Here is an 8,726-nt window from a genome sequence, read left to right on the forward strand (position 1 = left end):
CTTACTATACTTAAAAATCATCTTTAGGCGAGTAAGATCTTTACTTAGATTAGCTAGCTGGTTTTCTAGTATGATTAACAAATTTCGATGTTTAAAAACAATAATTATAAAAGTCTATGTAAATAAATCATCGTCCTAATTTAGAGGAATATTACCCTAGCGTTATAAGACTGAGACTTGCATGGTAGTCGTGCGTTCAATTCTCGTAATATAATCTTATATAATTTACACTTTTTTTCATAATTTAAATACGATTGCCACTACTCACAAACAAGTTTCCAAAAGATGGGCAACAGTGTTCACTGCTTGCGTAATACTACACTGCGATCGCCAACTTGCCTGCCAGGTTTGGCGATTATGGTATATCCCCCAATAGGATAACTACTAAAGAAAATTGATGTACTCCTAGGATTTCCAATGAGACCGATAGGAATCGCCAGTTTTCAGCATCTTTGGTCGTCTGTACACCTTGTAAGTGTAAACAGTACACTCTCTTTTGCTGCGCTGTTTACAATAATAGAACAACTCGCCGGCTCCGACCGATGGCACGTGAAATAAAACTTTCTTTTTTCAAAGTTCAATCGTCTTGCCAAAACACCGCACCAATGGTCGACAAACTCCGAGATATGCAGTCATAACTGGACACTGCTTTAACAAACGTCGCCACAAAGCGCGTGCCATTTGATGTGCCGCGTGACTTTTTGTGCCCTTTATGATATCATCGCGCAGGTTCAAAAAGAGATACGTAATCTTTTTTAATAGAAGAAGTATTCTGTAAGAAATAGCTATGCAGTTTACTTCACGTAACATTGTTTCATTTTAGTTATTGGATAGAAAAAAACCTCTCTACTCCTTCTATTGTATGTTATTAGAGTTGTAATGTTGAGGAAATTACAAATCTGTTGAGACTAAAATCTCTGTTAAAGATGTTATAACCTAGAAAATAAGCCTTGATATCTTGCTTTCCTCGCCTCATTCTTAAGCCTGTTTATAATAATTACTATATATTTAAGCCAAAAAAAAATTTAAACAAATTCTTCACCAAAGTTTTTAGAATATATTTGTTATATAAAAATTGATCAAAGGCAACGCGTCCCAAATGTACTATATGGAAAACTTTCAAAATGAATAGCTATAAATAATATAAATAGGACAGACGTATTTTTGTTCTAAGAACAGAGAGCAGATGCTCCGAACGTTAAATAAAAGCGTTTTCCTGTCGAATAAAAATCACGTTCGCTAGCCTACGTAGTGTGTTTCAAGTTATTTCATGATTTAGGTACATCGTATATTTGGGTCAAATAACAACGTACAAAAACGAATGCTTTTCGTATTCTCGATGCGAAAAAATTACGAAATATTTGGACTTCGATTGCTTTAGGTCAGTGCTTAAATTTTTATGCTCGAAAATGTTGAAAATCAAATTATGAAGTAGATTTTAATGAAATGAAATCGACTTTTATACTGTTCTTATTATATCAACGGGTAACAGCGGCGCTAGCTTGGTTAATACTGTGATTTATGATCGCAGTTTTCAGGTTCGAAACGCAATAGAGGGACAGTATAAAATATCATTTTATTCTATCTCTGTTGCGTTTGTCATAGGCGTCTCTCATAGATTTCCAGCAGAACTAGTTGAAAGCGGCTTGCTTCCATCGTCTTCCGACGACCACAATAATTTCGTACCTTGTGAGTACGTACATGCATGCAAACATGCAGCGCTTCCTGGTTCTTGGTGTCCACTCCGGAAGTTTAGAGCAGTACCATCGCTCATCTATGTGCGTCATATCACCTGCCCCTCGACACTTGAACTTGTCATTCCGCTTGGCTATACCGGTTACTTTCTGATATACCATACAAGATCGTAACTGTTCACATTTATATTTGGTGGATGTATTAAAAGGAATCTGTCGTAGAAAATATACGCTTGTATGTTTTTTACTACCACCAGAGATGTTTTTATTTAATTATTTGGGAACTCCAGTTGTATCCCGTAATTATGACTAGAAATATATACTAACATTCTGAATATTAAGTTTATTACGCGTATCCCAATGATTTTCTACTGCATTTTCAATATACTTTAAATATATATTTATAATATGGCCCTGTACACAGTTTTAGCCTATGCGTTCACTCGAATAAGCCGTAGAGTTCAGATGTTCTCGAAGCAAAGTGTAAAATTATTTACATGCAATTATTTTCGACTGGTAAATTGCTATGTACCTATCATCATTAAGATTTCTCTTGACAATATTTTTTTATTGATTGTTCAAATGTCAGTTTTTAAGACCTCATTTAAGATTAAACTTATATGGCTTTAAAACTATAACGTTTTCATGTTTGGACTTTGCATAAAAATAAATGTGATCAACATTTAGTTTCGCGCTAAGCTCAAGTGTCTATTGGTTCGGCTTTGCCGGAACGCTCGCATCTTTTCGTAGCTCTATAATATTCTTTTCAATCCGTTCAGTGGTACTTTTCTCAAATATCGATTTGAACTTCTCTATGACACACACGACAAGTCGTTTAAGATCATCGATGAATTTAAGATTTAAAATGCCGGTGCATTGTAAATCATAAATAGACAAATCTTTTCACATACAGATTTTTTCATTTTGGTGCTATGTTTTTTTCTATATGTTTATATTTTTACTCAGACAGGTATTAGTGTTTTGAATTAGAACCAAGTTGATACAGATGATTTATATGTTTGCTAAAATGTTTTTTTAATAATTTAGTTACATCTTTAGACACTTACCACTACCTTTAATACAATTAAAATAATACACATGCATACATGTTTATAAATAAACGACGAAGTACAGTTCCGGCGATAAATATTACACATCGACCTTTGGAAAGAGACTATCGGCTAATTTTGGCTTCGTAGAGCGTTATCTCTGTCAGGCTATACTGATGATGATAATGATGTTAGCTGCCTAAATGAAATCTTCCAGGAAATTTTTCTTTTGAAACGTAGATAGAGGATGTAAATTGTCCAACGGACAGCTAATCATTTTAATTTCAAAGCGAAAGAGAAACTGGGGCGGAAATGTAATTTTAAATAAATTAATTCATCGTCTTCGATGACTTTTTTCTAATTAGTTTGCATCTAAAGAGGTCGGAGGCAAATTATACGAATCTTTAGTAATTTAGTTTAGTTAACGACTTTCCTCCACTGGAATTGCTAAATACCTCCATTAATTTAAATATCCTTTTCCATCTATTTTTTATCAAGAAAACTTTAATAGTTTCTGCCTACTTCTTTAATATTTCATTCATTATGGCTACAAATCCTTTAATAATTTTATACCAAAAATCAATAAACTATTTTGACAAACTAATACAGGGGACCATTCAAGCGAATACCGAAACATCTTGTTCAACTGCCATGTTTAATGTGATTAACTTTGTTATGCCTAATATTAAATTATTTTATATTTTTTATTTATATTAATTATTTTAATAATAATAATAGTCCTTAAAATATTTGAGCAAAATAAATAAGTTTTAGGTAATTAAGTAAACAAGTTGGTAAATTAATGAAAAAATAAGTTTGTAAATAAATAAATAAGGTAAACGAATGACCCAATAAGTAAACAAATACGTAACAATAAGTGGTATGCTCAAGTAAAGGGTATCTTCTGGTGATGTAATTATGACCACCGTACCGTCTCAGTTCTAATAACTATAAGCTAAAACGCTATGGTGTGACAAATTTTTAAACATGGAATCCTTTTTAAGTTATATCACTTTATAAAACCTTAGAACAAATTTCATTTGAAGTTATTTTAGAAACGCTATAATGTAGGGAGCGTCAATAAATTACTTAGTAAAATCTTACAAAAAGCGCGAAGGAACTAGTAAAATTTTAAAAGCATCTTCAGTAAAATTGTTTCAATTACGTGTTATCTTTTGCAATACGTTCAATGCATTAGCTTTTCCCATCCTTTCCCTGAATACAAAAATTGTAAATATATTTCTTGGTCCGCGAGCGCTAAGTGCTTTTTAATGTTTCCCGATGGTAAAACCATTACGTACCTGTGTATCGTAGACGGTGGACGGGTTGATAAACATTTCGCGCGTTGCTTTCTCCTCAATTAATGTTTCATAATAAAACCAAAATAAATATTAAAACCCTTGCGGTAGTTATTTTCGTGTTTGCCAACAATGATCGTTGGAGACATCATCATTATTTCTCGAATGGACATGCTCATGGACCTATAAAGTGCCTGCCAATATTCATCACTGGGTTATCCACTACCGTACATAAGCCTCTTTCATAGATTTCGACGGATTGGGAGTGGCTTGAATCCAGCATGTTTCGACGACCTTAACGTCTATCCACCTTTTGGGGAGATGTCTTACGATGCGCTTGCTAGTTCGTGGTTTTCACTCTAGAACCTTAAGGCGCTACTCAGTGGCTCTCTATTCTACTCGCTAAGTGGTCTGCCCATTGTCTTAAGCCTTCAAAACCGCTGGGCTATATTAGTTATATTCATCTACGGATTATCGCACTTGTGATTCGATTTTGTAAAGGAATATCGAATGCAAGCCTGTAAGTGGTGAAACTATGTATATATATATATATATATATATAGTTATATATATATATATATATATATATATATATATATATTTATATATATATAAGATTGGCATCAGGAAATTGAGTACAAAAAACAATAACACTTAGATTAAAAAACAATTTACATTCACGTTTAAGATGAAAAAAAAATTATCATCTCAAGAGAAACTTCATTAAAATTAACGATGACTTTTTGCGACATAAAGGACATAAAAAAAATTAAATTCAAACACAATTAACTCATCGACTCGACGGCTCCGGTCTTTCGTTTTTCTGAGTTCCTTAATTAGTTTGCTCTCAAAGTGTTCCTTTATTAAGTATTCCAATCAATATGAAATTAGTAAAATGTTCAATGAATTTCCTTAATGGAGATCATTGAATTTGATTTAGAGAATGAATTATTTATTACTTTTACAATTTTATCTTTTTCGTCTTATATCTCATAAATTGTTACGTCATGATAGTATTTCCCTGTACTATTACCAATTAATTTTAAATAGGGTGACAATGATTTCACGGATTTCCCAAAAATAAATCCTCCTTTATATGACCGAAATAAGCATAACTATTAATATTGCTTTTAATGTCCTTTTCATTTTTGGTACATATTTTTTAGACAGTAGCCATGACTTTTTATACCCGGAATTAGTTTCTTTTCAATATTATGAATCAACAATATAGTACAACCCTATGTAATGTCTCTGAATTAATATGTAAATATAAGAACTTACTTTATATTGTAAAAATGACCACACAAAACATCATTCTGAGTTTATTGTGGGCTCTTATCCGATCAGGGCTCGTTTTGAATCCTTGTAGCTTTAGGTAAAAGGCCGTTATTACAGCGAACCTCAATTTGGTTTTATTAACTATCATCTTTGAGAATAATACAAATAAATCATTATTTAAAATAAAAATGCATAATAGCCATCTTAGTTTTTTTTAATAAATACAATAACCAAAAATTTCAATTATTCCTGCTGCGGCATTTATTTATGTAGTCAAATACCATTGTCGGATCTATGAAATACTTGTGTATTCCTGTTTGAGGATGGTTTGTGGCTTGAGAAGTGCTATATTATATTGTAGTATTGGCCAGTCGTATTACTTAAATTTGAATGGTTTGTCTGCCCGTCTGTTTATAATGTAAGCTTATAATATTTGATTTTTAAAATCTTATGACTTCATAGAAGAATACACGGAGGTAATAATGTTTTCACTTTTAAGCTTCTGCAATGTTTAATTAATATGTAGTTTTACATTCTTAAAAATTTCTCAGTTCTTTACAGGTCTGTGGCATTTTCATCACAACAGGTGGTAGAATTAATTCGAATGTATAATATATTTTTTATTAATTTAAATTGCCTTTTATTATAATTGCACGCGAGACTTAAGTCACACTGTCTGAAATTAACATGCGTGTGCGCAGTAAAGTATGTGCGTGTATGTGTAGCTATTTGTATGTATAGCGTAAGTTAATCGCGATATATCGCGAGATATCGCGAGATATATTTCCTCTAGCTCCATGCATCTTATTCATCACTACATAGGATCGTGACCCATTTTTTGGAAAGTTTGTCGCGCATTATTTTACGACATCTGTACCGATATCCGCTGCAGTCCGCTGGTGTATTGCTTAAGTTTTTGTGGTATTGAGCATAGTTCGGAAATGATCGGACCAGCGCAAGGGGCCATAGCCAGTTTTTCCGAGTTATCACCGCTTTTTCAGGCTACGTAACTGAACACTTCAATCCGCAAAAAATCACGTTTTACTCCCAGTTTCTTTTGACATAACTAGAACGTATCAATGAGTTTTAGTTTTATTCATAGTATGCTATTTGTAAGCAATAAAGTTTGTGACCTTTTGAAAGGTTGCGGCGCCCGACAACATAGAAATGCGGTCGTACATCAATAATACACGCACTGACTGCGGTAAACCTCTCAACGACGTCTTACGTTAAGCTCCGAGGTAAATATCCACAGTAATAAATGTCCACACGAACGATTCGAACATTCTAGACGCTAGTCCGGTTTCTCGGTAGTTTATATGTAAAATACATATTACTTATTAGTATGTTTACATTAATTAATCACAGTATTGTTAATGTAGTGTGGCTCTTACAAATATAGTTATGTAATTAGTTTAAATACAGGTTTACTATCTATAAAAATGATTCTATGATTACATAAATTATACGGTAAGTGTTTTCCTTTGTCGCTGTATTAAAATATTTATTACTTCATTCTCCTTTCAAAATACACCTTATTAATGAAATAGATTATTTTGAGAACAGACATTGTATATATTTAGTTTTCTTTTGTATCAACATTATTTAATATTTTAGGGAAACATACAGTGATAAAACAACATATTACCTCAAGAAAATATAGGTGTAAAATTTTTCAAGTGGTGAATGTATCGGTCATTACTCCGCAGGAAGATTCAAAGCTTTCACATCTGTTTTCAATCATTATTTATGGAGTGATCACTCTGATTTATTTTATTTTTTTAGGATGCGACAGGCACAATACTTCTAGCAGTACATAATTTGCAGGAATAGACAGCAAACAATAATTAATTATAATATGTAGTTCACTAAAACGCTATTTATGCATTTGGTTATTTATTATATCTAAAACCATTGATTTTGTATGTATAAATAAATACACCCTTTATTTATTTATGTTGACAGCTAAAAAAATATACCTTTTATAAGTAAATCTTTTATAGTTGCAACCTATTTCCCTGTATATATAACTTTTAATATGAAAAATAATAAAAACAATTCTACTTATTGTTGTAAACAATAAGTAGAATTGTTTTCTTAACACTGTTTTTAATATTATCATTAATATTATAAAAATTCAATTTGTATAAATATTTAAAGAAAACTTTTTTTATGCTAGTCATTATTATTTTATTTCGTTACAAGTTAAAAGACCATAATAGCTTTGATGGCCAGCATTAAAAAACGCTTAGCTGATATAAAAAAAGAAATTTTGGTAGCCAGTTGTCGGTGAAAAATTATACAGGTTGCGTTCAAAGCAATTAGATACGCACGAAAAGTGAGAAATTGCCATTTGATGGCTTAATTTAGAATGAAACCATATTACTTCATAATAATGGAACAAATTATGCCACTTTTAAATATAAATGAACAACATTTAATGGAATCAAGCGTTGCCTTGCGGCAGTCCATCCTAAGTAAGAAAAGGACCAATATTTAGCCACTTCCGCACATGCAGTAGTAGTCGTGCACCAAAGTGCATCGCCCGCCAGCCCGCTGATAAATGCGTATGCGGCAAACAATGCGAATTACATAACTGCCACCGTCAATTCACTCAACACGTGTTTCACCCCTCCACGGGGCATCTTCAGGAGTTATGTTACACCGATTAGTGTCACCGACTCTGTGTCTGTGTCACGACTACCACTGCATGTGCATAAGTGGTTAAATATTTGTCCTTTTCTTACTTATAAATGAACATTTTTTTTGTTTTTGTTTTAAGTTTCATCATTTTCATTAACAAATGCTGAATGCAAGGCATAAGACTCGCTCAACGACTGCCACAAAGACAACAACGGTCTTGCTCTGCTTGCATCTAGCGACTTCCCGTGAACTTAACTATGTTGTCAGTCCGCCTTACGAAAGGCCTTCTCACGCTGCATCTTCCGGTTCGTAGTCTTCACTCGAGAACTTTGTCCTGCTTAACCTGCTACACCAGACGAACAGTGCTTCGAGCTACGCCGGTGAGCTTACTTTCGTTTTTTTATTGTACGGGAATAGACTCAGTGATCTTTTAAGAGCGTGATGTCAGCAACTCTGATTTCACTAACATTATTTCAGTAATTACAATATAACACCTTCTCAGAGATATTTTACCTACTAGACTAACAAAGTAAAGAAGACCAACGAGAAAACTCTTCTCTTGTGCCGTCTGTGCGTAGTTACTCATACCTAATAGCAAGCAGCTTATTTTTGCTACCTTAATACGCTTCTGAAATGAAAGACCGCGGGCCGGCAAGTCCAGGATGTCCACCTACAAGGTTGACATTTGAACTTTTTAAGGTCGTTGTAAAACGATGGATGCATGCCGTTTCTCACCATTCTTATTGGAAGTCAATGATGTCTCT

Source organism: Battus philenor, unplaced genomic scaffold (assembly GCF_028537555.1).
Source record: "Battus philenor isolate CCGP_79_NKW_IND1 unplaced genomic scaffold, ilBatPhil1.0.hap1 SCAF_21, whole genome shotgun sequence".
NCBI lineage: Eukaryota > Metazoa > Arthropoda > Insecta > Lepidoptera > Papilionidae > Battus > Battus philenor.